The sequence below is a fragment of the Zingiber officinale genome, chromosome 1A, assembly GCF_018446385.1.
Source record: "Zingiber officinale cultivar Zhangliang chromosome 1A, Zo_v1.1, whole genome shotgun sequence".
Classification (NCBI taxonomy): Eukaryota; Viridiplantae; Streptophyta; class Magnoliopsida; order Zingiberales; family Zingiberaceae; genus Zingiber; species Zingiber officinale.
The window spans coordinates 148,673,746-148,686,102 of NC_055987.1; positions in this window are offsets into that span (position 1 = coordinate 148,673,746).

Below are 12,357 nucleotides of genomic sequence, written 5' to 3' on the forward strand. Positions count from 1 at the left end.
TCCTAACTAGAGGTTAGGTAGGTGAGAAAACTACCGAGTAATTAGTTATAATTGGAGACTAGGCAAGGAAGTCTTGGTCAGAGGGATTGGGTAAGAAGTCTCGGCAGATCGAGGATATCGAGCGAGAAGTCCTAGGGGTTGAGGATACCAAACGGAAAGTCTAGATAGGTCGAAGACCTGAGGTCTAGCGAAAAGTTCTGGGGGTCAAGATCAAGTTGAGTAAAAGTCCAATCGGATTTGAAGGACTGGGGCTTGGCAAAGTAAAATCTTAAGTATTAAACCTTATGTAGTAAAGTCGTAGAAGAATTGATCTCAAGCTAAAGGTAAGTTTAGTGGATTAGGTAGGCTTACAGTATTACGTGAGGTTGCTTGCTTGTCTTTTATATGACTGGTTTTGTAGGAACTTGGAATTGAAAGCAAAACATAGAGCAGACAAACACAATCAGATGTAGCTGGACCAATTTCGAGGTAAACTGGACTTGACTCAGGCTAAACCTATCAGAGTCATAGGTTTACAAGGCCTGTTTTTCCATATTTTTAGATTTTCGTTATTTATTTTCTCGATGTGACTTCTCGAGATTTTGGGACCAGGCTGCAACAGGAACTTCCAAGTTATAGGATGCAAGTTTTATAATTATAACCACATATTATTGTTAGTCCTTATCTAGTTGTTTATACCAGGTATGAGATGTAGTCGATCAACTGCTAGTTACTGTCGCGGTTCGGGGTGACCACGGAAATGACCTATCGAGACAGAGGGACCTGAACCAGTTGGCCAAGAGGCGGATTCTTCTAAGGATCCTACTGACGTTGAGACTATTAGTCAGGGCCAGACCCATCAGACTCAGAGCAGAGATCAAGTACGTCCGCCTCAGGGGATTCCTCCTATTGCACCACCGGTGGTGGATAAGGGATTTCAGCCTCAGAGGATTCCTTCTGCGATACCATCTATAATACCGACACCTACTACTACTACCGGGTAGGTGATGGATAGAGCTCGTATACCATTGCTGGCGAGGTCTGTAAAGGATCACTTTACTTTGTTTCGAGGCAATGCTGATCCTTGGGTTGCTCATAGTTGGTTGAAGAATTTGGAGGGAACATTCGGATATATGAACTGTACAGATGAATAGAAAGTGGAATTGGCTGCATATCATTTTCGGGATCAGGCTGTCACTTGATGGGACATGCAGAAGATGATCTTCGGGGAGCAACACGTTACTTGGTCGTTGTTTCGGGATGCTTTTGAGAGGCAGTATTTCCCCGCTACATTTTGCTTAGCTCGTCGCCAAGAATTTCTGAACCTCAAGTAGGGTAATCATTTTGTGATGGAGTACAACGCAAAATTTAGTAAACTGACTGAATTATTCCCTTGCCTGGTGGCTCAGGATCATGATCGGATGCATCAGTTTACTTAGGGCCTTACTGTTGGTTGCTACTCGGAAAACCTATAGGTTCCACTGTACAAAAATTTTGTACAAAGGTCTGAACCTTTTCCTACCTACCATGTGTTCTTTTAAATTAAATTTTGGATCGCCTGCGGAACTTAACACGTTTGATCCAAAACTTAATCTATTTGTTCTTTTAGGTTTTGACTTGGATCTCCTGCGAAACTTTACACGTTCGACCCAAGTCTCCTTAAGTTATTAATTCCATTAAATATTAATTTCCATAATTGGTTCCCAGTACTGACGTGGCGAGGCACATGGCCTTCTTGGATATGGGAGCAACCACCACCGACTAGACAAAACCTTTTATAGAAAGCTAATATTTAATTTCCTAAAATAACTTTAGGTTAACCAAAGAGAACAATCAAATCACAAGGAAAAGAAAAAACAAAAGAACACAGCATCGAAAAAACATATTCGAAATTCTAGAACGTAAGCCTCTTGTATTTGGTATTATTTCCATAAATAACTAGCATGATGCGGAAATAAAAATTACTAGTTATACCTTGTAGAAAAACCTCTTGATCTTCTATCGTATTCCTCTTCTAACCTCGGACGTTGTGTGAGCAACGATCTACCGAGATGAGAAACCACCAACCACCTTCTTCTCCTCCAAGCAAGGTTCGGCCACAAAGGAAGAACTTCACCAAAGAAGAAAACCAAAATACTAACCAAGCTCCAAGAGATGTTAGCTTTCTCTCCTTCTTCTTCTTCTTCTCCAAGTAGCATTTGGCCACCACAAGAACTCCAAGAGGGATGAAGTATTCGGCCACCACAAGAGGAAGAGAGGGAGAGGATGATGGCCGGCCACAACACCAAGGAAAAGAGGGAGAGAAAACAATAGAGGTTGTGTCTCATGAAGGCACCCTCACCCCTTCTTTTATATTCCTTGGCCTAGGCAAATTAGGAAATTTAATTACAATAAAATTTCCTTAATTTCCTTGACTTGATTTAATTGAGAAAAATAAAATAAAATTTCCCCAATTAAAATCAAGTGGCCGGCCATATCAATGAGAACAAAATTGGACAAGTTTTAATCAACAATTAAAACTTCCTAATTTGTTTCTGGAAATTTTAAAAAATAAAATTTCTCTTCAAATCTCTTCATGGTTGATAAAAAGGAAATTTCTATAATTTTAATTTTACAACATGTGAATAATTTTTAAAGAGAAAATAAAATATCTTAGCAATCTACAAATAAGGAAAGAGATCTAATCTCTTTCTTTAATCTTTTGTAGATCTTTTACAAGAGAGATATTTTAATTTTAATTTTATTTAATAAATTATATCTTCCACATAATAAAAATTAAAATTAAATTTCTTTTTTAATTTAATTTGGCCGGCCCCCACTAGCTTGGGTTCAAGCTAGGGCCAGCCACCCAATCTTATACCTAGGCCGGCCCTAGCTTGTTCCCAAGCTAGCTTGGCCGGCCCCTATTGGGTGGGTATAGAAGGTGGGTATAGGTGGGTATAGAACTCTATAAATAAGAGGCTACGATAGGGACCGAGAGGAGGAATTAGTTTTGGTCTCCCGATAAAATTAAGCATCCCGTGTTCGCCCCGAACACACAACTTAATTTTATCAATGATAATTCATTCCACTAGAGAACTATCATTGAACTACCGCACCAATCCCAAATTACATTTTCGGGCTCCTTCTTATTATGAGTGTGTTAGTCTCCTTGTGTTTAAGATATCGAATGTCCACTAATTAAGTGAGTTACTGACAACTCATTTAATTAATATCTAAGTCCAAGAGTAGTACCACTCAACCTTATCGTATCGGACTAAGTCCACTGCAGGGTTTAACATGACAATCCTTATGAGCTCCTCTTGGGGACATTATCAACCTAGTATCTCTAGGACACAGTTTCCTTCTATAATCAACAACACACACTATAAGTGATACCATTTCCCAACTTATCGGGCTTATTGATTCATCGAACTAAACCTCACCCATTGATAAATTAAAGAAATAAATATCAAATATATGTGCTTGTTATTATATCAGGATTAAGAGCACACACTTCCATAATAACCGAGGTCTTTGTTTCTTTATAAAGTCAGTATAAAAGAAACGACCTCAAATGGTCCTACTCAATACACACTAAGTGTACTAGTGTAATTATACAGTCAAGATAAACTGATACCTAATTACACTACGACCTTCTAATGGTTTGTTCCTTTCTATTTTGGTCGTGAGCTACTGTTTATAATTTATAAGGTACTGATAATATCATCTTCTGTATGTGACACCACATACTATATTATCTTCAATATAAATTAATTGAACAACTACAACTAAATGTAGAAAATTTGACCAAATGTGATTCTTTATTCATAATGAATGTTTACAAAGCTTAGGCTTTCAGTATACACTCCAACACTTACGGCATATATACGGATTAGGATGTCAGGATTTCAAGGTAGTTCTTATCGGGAGGTATTAGATCGGGCAGTATTCATTGAGATGACTCAACAGCAGGTGACTCAGGAGAAAGGTAATGATAAGCAGTTGTCGCAAGGAATAATGGTCAGGACTTGTCGGTTACTTCCGGAGGATCTCCTCGGCCTCAAAAGTCAGGGCGAACATTGGATGGATCTTCTTGTCCCCCTCAGTGAGACCGGAAGAATGACATTAGTAGAACTAGCTATTTCCAGTGCGGCTCGAAAGGTCACCCCAAACTCAATTGCTTATTGTATCACTCTATATGCTTCTATTGTAAGCTTCCGGGTCATGAGAGTCGGGATTGTACTTTGAAGGGTCAGTTTGAAACTACTAAAGTTACCTCTCAGGGAGGTCAACCCACCCAGTCATGGCAATAGGGAGGACCTCAAAGGACTCAGAGTGCTTAACAGCGATCGCGGGGCCCCCAGGGGCTGGTATATCATATCCAGAGTCAGGAGTATCCAGTGATGCCAGCAACCACACAGTACTTTGCCACAGCATCTCCTCATCAGACATATCATGTACAATAGGACCCTTCCCTTCTATCTTAGCCTTATCTGGAATTCTAGCTGCAGCCTCAGCCTCAGTACCAGCATCAACAGTCGGTTGTCGTACCTCCGATTCCATTTCAGACTATTCCAGGGATGTCACCAACGAGCGCAGAGGTGGGGCGTATTTATGCCGTCACACGGGAGGAGGCGCAGCAGGTCGAGGGATCGGTCTTCCGGGGTATTATTTCACTTTATACATTTATTGTAGATCTATTGATAGATACTAGTAGTTCTAATTCGTTCATCTCTTGGATATCTTTGGATAAAATCAGGGTCTTTCCTACACGGTGGACACATGAGTTAGCAGTATCATTACCATCTAAAGAGGTAGTACTTATTATTAGTCAAGAAGTCAAAGGATATCTTTGGACTTCTATGGTCAAACACTTGTGATGGATCTACATGTGTTGGAAATGGTGGAATTTGACATCATCCCGGGCATGGATTGGCTGGCTATAAAACATGTCATTTGTTGTTTAACGCATTTATGTCGTAAATTTAGGGATCAAATTTTTATTAGAGGGGGAAAATGTGAGATACGGTAAATTAAATAATAAGTATTATTGGAGAAATAATCTTTTTGGATTTTTTAAGAATTTTTAGAAATTTTTCAGAATTTAAACGAACTTCGTATGATTGTTTAGGGGATGAGTTACATAGATATAAAACCTATTTTGGAATCACTGTTAAGCGAGAGTTGATTATGGATTACCTTAAGATAAAATCAATCAAATCCTACCTTTATAAAGGGTTGCTACAATAATCATAGGTCTAAAAACATTATTTCCTCTCTCTTGGCATCTTCTCCCGACTTCGTCGATCAATTCCACTGCTTAATGCATTCCTCCGCACCCGATCGTGTCGGCGCCAGCCAACCTGTCGCCAATCGAGCTTCTTAATTCCTTCCCCCTTCACCTGAAACCCCACCAATGGTTCTTCCCATCAAATCGTCGCTCACATAAGATGATCTTCAGCAAAGGGGAAAATCCAAACCCTAGCTTCGCTGTATTTGGTGGTGGTCGGCCTTTCAGACGATTATTTCTTGCTCAAGTACCCTGATTTCGAGGTACAACTGTTGACCCCATCCTTGTCGATCTCAACAGCAGCTTGATGTGCCTTCTGTCGGAGAGAAAAATTGTTGATACAAAAATTGAGTAAGGCATTTCGATTTTGGATGATAGATTTGTAGATATCTGAGTTTCGATTTCAGTATGGGTTATATGTGTTAACTGGGGTGGTTGTTCCTGACAATAGCTTCACAGTAGCTCCAGCCACGGATCTCCGACAGCAAGCACCATGGCTAGCACCTTCCGGCAGCCACTCTTCTTGGCAGTGGGTCAATAGGGGTGACATTGTTGTAGGGTAAGATGATGGAAACTCGATTCTTGTTTTAGTGTAAATCTGAATTGATTAGGGATAATTAATTCAGAGGATTGTTCGAAATGATTGAGGGTAGATATTGGATTTAATCTAATGTTCGGGTTAGATCCGATGAGTTTAGTTAACCGAGATTAATGAATGAGTTAGGGTTTCTTGGTTTAATAGGAATTTTGATTTAGTTATTGGATATACATGAGAGTGGATTAATTATATGCATGTTGTTACAAGACCTTGATTTACGACGAGCCACTTGACGTGGGGATAACATTAGGCACGTGCTATATTTGAGGTGGGTATTTCCACTTTGTTTCTCTTTAGTACTTTAACTTTAGTGCATGAACAATATTCGGATAGCTGTTGTATTTACCTTGACTTCACTCATGTTTTTCTTGTGCTTGATATTTATCCACTCGATCTTTGTGATAATCAAATCTATATCTATACAATTTCTCGTTGTTATCCATATATATATAGCAGATACTAGATACCATATTTATCTATTATGATTGATGTTTACTCATGTATTTTATTGAGCATGCCGGCTTCATATAACATACCTGATTTTTATTTATATATGTTATGACTGCTGCATCTTGCATATCATGTCATTTCATGCATGCATGCGACCATGTCACCTTTGTGGCCATTCTTATATGGTGATGTTTGAAGGGTTTGGGGCTAGTTGACACTTGGAAGGCTTGGTGGCAAATTTGCACGGTTTGGAAGGCTAGGTGGCTATGTTTATACGGTGATGTTTGAAGGTTTTGTGGCTAGTTGACACTTGGAAGGCTTGGTGGTAAATTTGCACGGTTTTTGTGATTTTTTGACATTTGGAAGGTTTGGTGATATTTTTGATTTGTGATTGAGACTTCTAGAGGACACTTGGCAATGGGTAAAAAGAAGAAGAGCTTCAAATATTCTTCATTGAGTGAGACTCATGCAAAGATCTCATTTGAAGAATCAAGATTTGCCAATATGGAGGTTGCAGCGGCTCTGGCTATTGGTGTTTCATCTCATGTGGTTGGTGTGGCTGATGCAAGGACTGATGACATAGCGGCTCATAGGTCCTATGTGGCAAACACGGTGGAATGTTAAATTGATGATATGATCATGTAGCTGGTGTGGCTACTTTGCCACATGGGACATCGGAGTTTCCTCCCCTAGGACAGACTCAAGGATCACCATCGCCGGATGTGGTGGAGGAGACCCCGTTGGAATAGCAACCTCCAGTAGCAAACAGTCTATCGGAAGAATGCAACAAGACTATGGGAGATGGAGAGGACAAGCAACCTCAGCACAAGAAGTCCTGGGCTAATCTTTTCAAAGATAATCAAAAGACGAAGCTCGCTATGTCGCTGGATCAATATGAAGCTAAGGGGGAAAAGACTTAGTTTTGACTATGATGACATTGATAGCGTTGAAGATGCAATAGGGTTCTGTTTAGTCGGTTGTTTCATGGGTTGATGCCTTGGGATAGATGGCGTCAGAACTATTGGTGTCCGATGGAAAATTAAGCGCACATATTTCTTGCACAAGAATGGATAGGTGGTCTACCGTTTTGACACAGAGGAAGATCGTGAAAAGGTTCTAAAGGGAGGACCATACTTTGTCTTTGGTAAACCTATCTTTCTGAAAATCATGCCAAGGTGCTTTGTCCCTACTTGGATTCAAATCCATGGACTACCGCCGGATTGTTAGACACAAAAGGTGCTGAGTATGATTGGATCGGAGGTGGGTAAATCGCTTTACACAAATAACTTGACGCGTACAAGAGACTGTTTGGAGTATGCTAGACTTTTGGTGGAAATTTCGACGATTGGAGAGAGAGTGTATGAGGTCCCCATCACTTTACCTACTAAAGTTCAGATTGACCTCCGTATAATTTATGAAAGCCTACCAGAATTCTGTGAAGTGTGTAAAAGATTGGGTCATTGTTCGGACACTTATCGTCGAAATGACGTCCCGACGGGACAACATGTAAATCGATTAGGTGCTAATGTGCAACATCGTGCAAATGGGCAGCGACAATGGAAGCCAAGGTCGCAATCAGTAAGAGAACGGGGGAGAACAAGAACGAGGCAACAATGGAGGTCGGCTCAACAAAAACAGAATATGGGAGTTGTTGAAGCCCAAGCCATTGAAGTCTAAGGTGTTGTTGATCAAGTTGGGCTACAAGCTGATGTTGACCATAATGTTGTTATCCAAAGTGGTGAGGACGTTGGAGACCAGATTGTTCATGATGGTGTTGTCAAAAATATTGAAGATGTTGGAGCCAAGGTTGTTGACCAAGATATAGTCCACACTTTTGAAGACGTTGGTGTCCAAGGGAAATTTGTTGAAACTGTGGAAATAAAAAATCTTAAAGTTACTGTTGTTGACCAATCCGTGGAAGTCCAAAGTCTTGAAAGGCAAGCGAGAGTCCATGTTGATCAGGTTGGCATCCATAGATAGGCCCACGTTGCAAAATTTCAACCATTAGTCATCAAAAGTGTTGTTGAAGAAATACCGCAGCAGGTGGCAACATCCAGCAGGGGTGCTTCGTTTCTTCCTCCGCGGCATCAAGTGAATCACTATCATCTACATCTAATGAGTCTTCTTTCTCCTCCATTTCTACAGCTACTACCTCAACTGCAAATTAAAACACAAAAAGAGCTACAAAGGAGGTGATGCTGGCACCAAGTTGTGGGAGACAATTTCGGGCGCGAGCAGCCCACCGAGGCGATCAATGAAGGTTGCTGCGTTGAATATTAGGGGCTTTCACAAGCCCCTAAAACATAGGGGAGTGCATCACCTCTTCCAACAGAAAGATATCCAAATTATGGCTTTAATGGAGACAAAACTCAATAAAGATTCTTTAAGTCCCATATTACAAAGAAGGTCTGTAGGTATGAGTTATGCGCATAATTTTAATTTGTCTAACCATGGTAGGATATTTTTTCTTTGGGTCATGCACAAGGTAGATGTGGATATTATTTTGAACACCGAACAATATATACATTGTCGCGTGTGTTGTCGTATCTCTAGCAGGGGATTCTTGGTGACCATTGTTTATGGACTCCACTCTATTGTCACAAGAAGGCCACTGTAGGAAGCTCTTGTTGATCTTGGGGACACTATTTCTGAAGCTTGGATGATCATGGGAGATTTCAACTCATTCCTATCAATTCATGAAAAACAAGGTGGTTCTCCAATTACAAACCATGAAATGAAAGACATGTAGATTTTTGCTCAAGCTTGTGGTTTGGTGGATCTTCAGTCTGTTGGACGTCGCCTTACATGGTCAAATGGAAATGTTTCTTGTAAGTTGAATAGAGCTCTTGTAAACACTTTTTGGCTAATGACAGATTTCGATGCGTATGCTGAGTTTACAGTCCCTGGATATCTTTCGGATCATTCTTGCACTATTGTTCATACGCTAGCCAAGGACCGCGGCCCAAATAGATCATTCAAATTCCTTAACATGTGGATATTGCACAAGGATTTCTTGAAGGTTGTGGGGGATTCATGGGCAGCCCCGGTGATGGGCAATGCACAATTCATCCTAAAGATAAAGTTGTTTCGATTGAAGAAATGTTTGAGGGAGTTAAACAAAAATCATTTTGGTCACATTTCAAAGAAAGCTAGGATAGCAAAAGATGACCTTGCGGAGATACAAAAGGGTATTCTTAATGGTGGTCCAATTCACTCATAGTACAGCCATGTGAGGAAGAAAATTACTCTACTTATGAAGGCGGAAAGACAATTTTATCAACAAAGGATAAAGAAACTTTACTTGAGGAGTTCAGACAAATGTACAAAGTTCTTTCATGATGTGGTAAAAAGAAATAACAAGAGAAATGCTATCATTATGCTCAAGAAAAGGGATGGGGAACAAACTAGTGCTTAGGTAAAGTAGCAAAGGAGTTTATTGATTATTTCCATGGATTACTTGGCCAAAAGGAGGTGTGTGCCGAATGGGACAGCAACTCACTCATGGGGCGGAAACTCATAAGGGGTCAATATGAGAATTTATGCAAGTTGGTTGAGGAAGAAGAGATTAAAGTTGCCCTACATGATATTGGATGTGGAAAGGCCCTGGGCCCGGATGGGTATAGCTCAAAATTCTTCACTTCTTCATGGGATATTGTTGGTAAGGACTTTGTGGCAGCAGTGCAGGAATTCTTTCAACATAGCAAGCTCCTCAAACAGTGGAACCACTCTTTGATATCACTAGTGCCAAAAGGAGATCATGCTATTGGGGTTTTGGACTATAGGTTGATATCTTATTGTAATGCCTTCTATAAGGTAATATCAAAGGTACTTGCTACCCAGTTATCAAAGGTATTGGACTTCTTATTGGATCCGGCTCAAGTGGCATTTATTCAGGGGCGTTCTATAGGGGACAATATATACTTAACTCAAGAATTGCTTCGGAAGTATGCTCACAAAAGGATCTCCCCTAGATGCATGGTCAAAGTTGATTTGAAGAAGGCCTTTGATATGGTTGATTGGGACGTTCTCATGGTCGGTCTCGTTGGTTTTGGATTTCCTCAACATTTTTATGATTGGATCAAGTTATGCATCTCCACGATATCATATTCTATATCATTAAATGGCGGAGTATATGAGTTTTTTAGTGGGAAAAGAGGGCTAAGGCAAGGAGATCTACTCTCCTCCCTTCTATTTGGCTTGTACATAGAGGTTCTCTCAAGGAAGCTAAAGGAAACCTCCATGAAGTCTTCATTTCATTTTCATCCTATGTGTAAGAAGGTTGGTATTACTCATCTTGTATATGCCGATGAGTTAATGCTATTTTGTAGAGCGGATGAGACATCTACCCAACTCCTAGTGGATTGCTCGAATATTTTGGAGGGATCTCGGGCTTTAGAACAAATCCACAAAAGACACAAATTTACATGACGGGTATGGACACAAGCTTGAAGAACCAGTTATTGTAACTTTTGGGTTTTCAAGAAGGAAAAATTCTTTTCAGATATTTAGGCATCCCTTTGGCGACGAAGAAGTTAAGGATTGTGAATTATGGGCCACTTCTTGAAGCTATTGCAATGAAGATCAACTCATGGCCTAAGCACACTTTATTCTATGTCGAACGCTTGGAACTAGTAGGGACGGTTCTTCAAGGTATGGAATGTTTTTGGCTTTCCATGCTCCATATTCCTAGTGGTGTGATTGACAAAATATATGCTTTATGCCGAACGTTTGTGTGGTCCTCAAAGCATCTACCCATTTCATGGTCGAAGATTTGTTTGCCTAAACATGATGGGGGTTATGACCTTAGGGACCTCCTAGCATGGAATGAAGCTTTGTTGTGTAAATTATTATGGAATATTCAAGCATGTATATATGCTTTATATTGTCAGTGGCGATGTATATATGCTTCATATTGTCACAGTTACAGGAGAGATGTTGTCTGTTTGTCGGGCAGGGACTCCTCTGGGGCATGACAAAACCAGACCCAAACTGATTCAATCGACTAAACCAGGGTTTTGGTAGACTAATCCCAAGGATAGGTGGATTGATTGAGTTTGATTAACCAAGTTTGAGTTTGAACTCAAATAAGTGACTTGGCTTGGTTTAGTAGACTGAAAAATAGGTTCGGTCGATTGACTCTGTTAGGTTGACTAGATTGTTAAGTTTTCAGAAATGTTGGCATGATAAGTTGACATGGAAGATAACATGGAAAAATATCAAGTTCAACTTTATGATGTGGATGATGATAGGGATAAGTCAGATGATGAGGATAAAGATAAGGATTGATTCAAATAAATATCTAATCCAACTCTATAAAAGGAGACAAGGACTCTATTTTCAAAAACAAAAATTTTCTACTCTTCAACACTCTGATTCTACTCTCAAAAGTCGACAAGTCTCTGCTCATGCGTTGGGGAAGCGCCAGGAGGAGTGCGAGGCACTTAGGACTTCCGGGTCGATCGACGTCAAAGTTTATTTGTATTCACAAGCTGCACTTTATTTCATTCTATGTGTGCTTGTGTTATTAATTTGTAAGGAGTTTCTCTACCTCCGGAAAAGTTTCGGAGAGGAGAAGATCTAGTGGACAGACGTCTCCTGTACTTAGGCCTTGGATGTACTGATTATGGGGTTGAAGACTAAATTAATTTATGCATGTCTTTTCGTTCTTTATTGCTTTTATTATATTCCGCTAAGACTAACTTTGATAGATCTAATGAATGAAGAAACAAAAATAAAGAAGATGAAGTGATATTCACCTCTATATCGATTGCATAGATCCTATAGAGATACCCATTAATTATGATCTAATTATAATTTCTCTCATACTATGCATTGTATTGTGAACTTCATTAATTGATTTTAAGATCAATATCATATACCTATAAAATGCACACTTAAATAAGAAATTTTATTTATCAAATAAATAATACAATATCTAAGGTGATTACCTTAGAACATATCTCAAATATAATATACTCTCACTTTACTTAATGTTAATTGTCGTAGTATATAATAATACTAGAGGACTAAATTGTAGGGACCCTTGGTGGCCGACTAG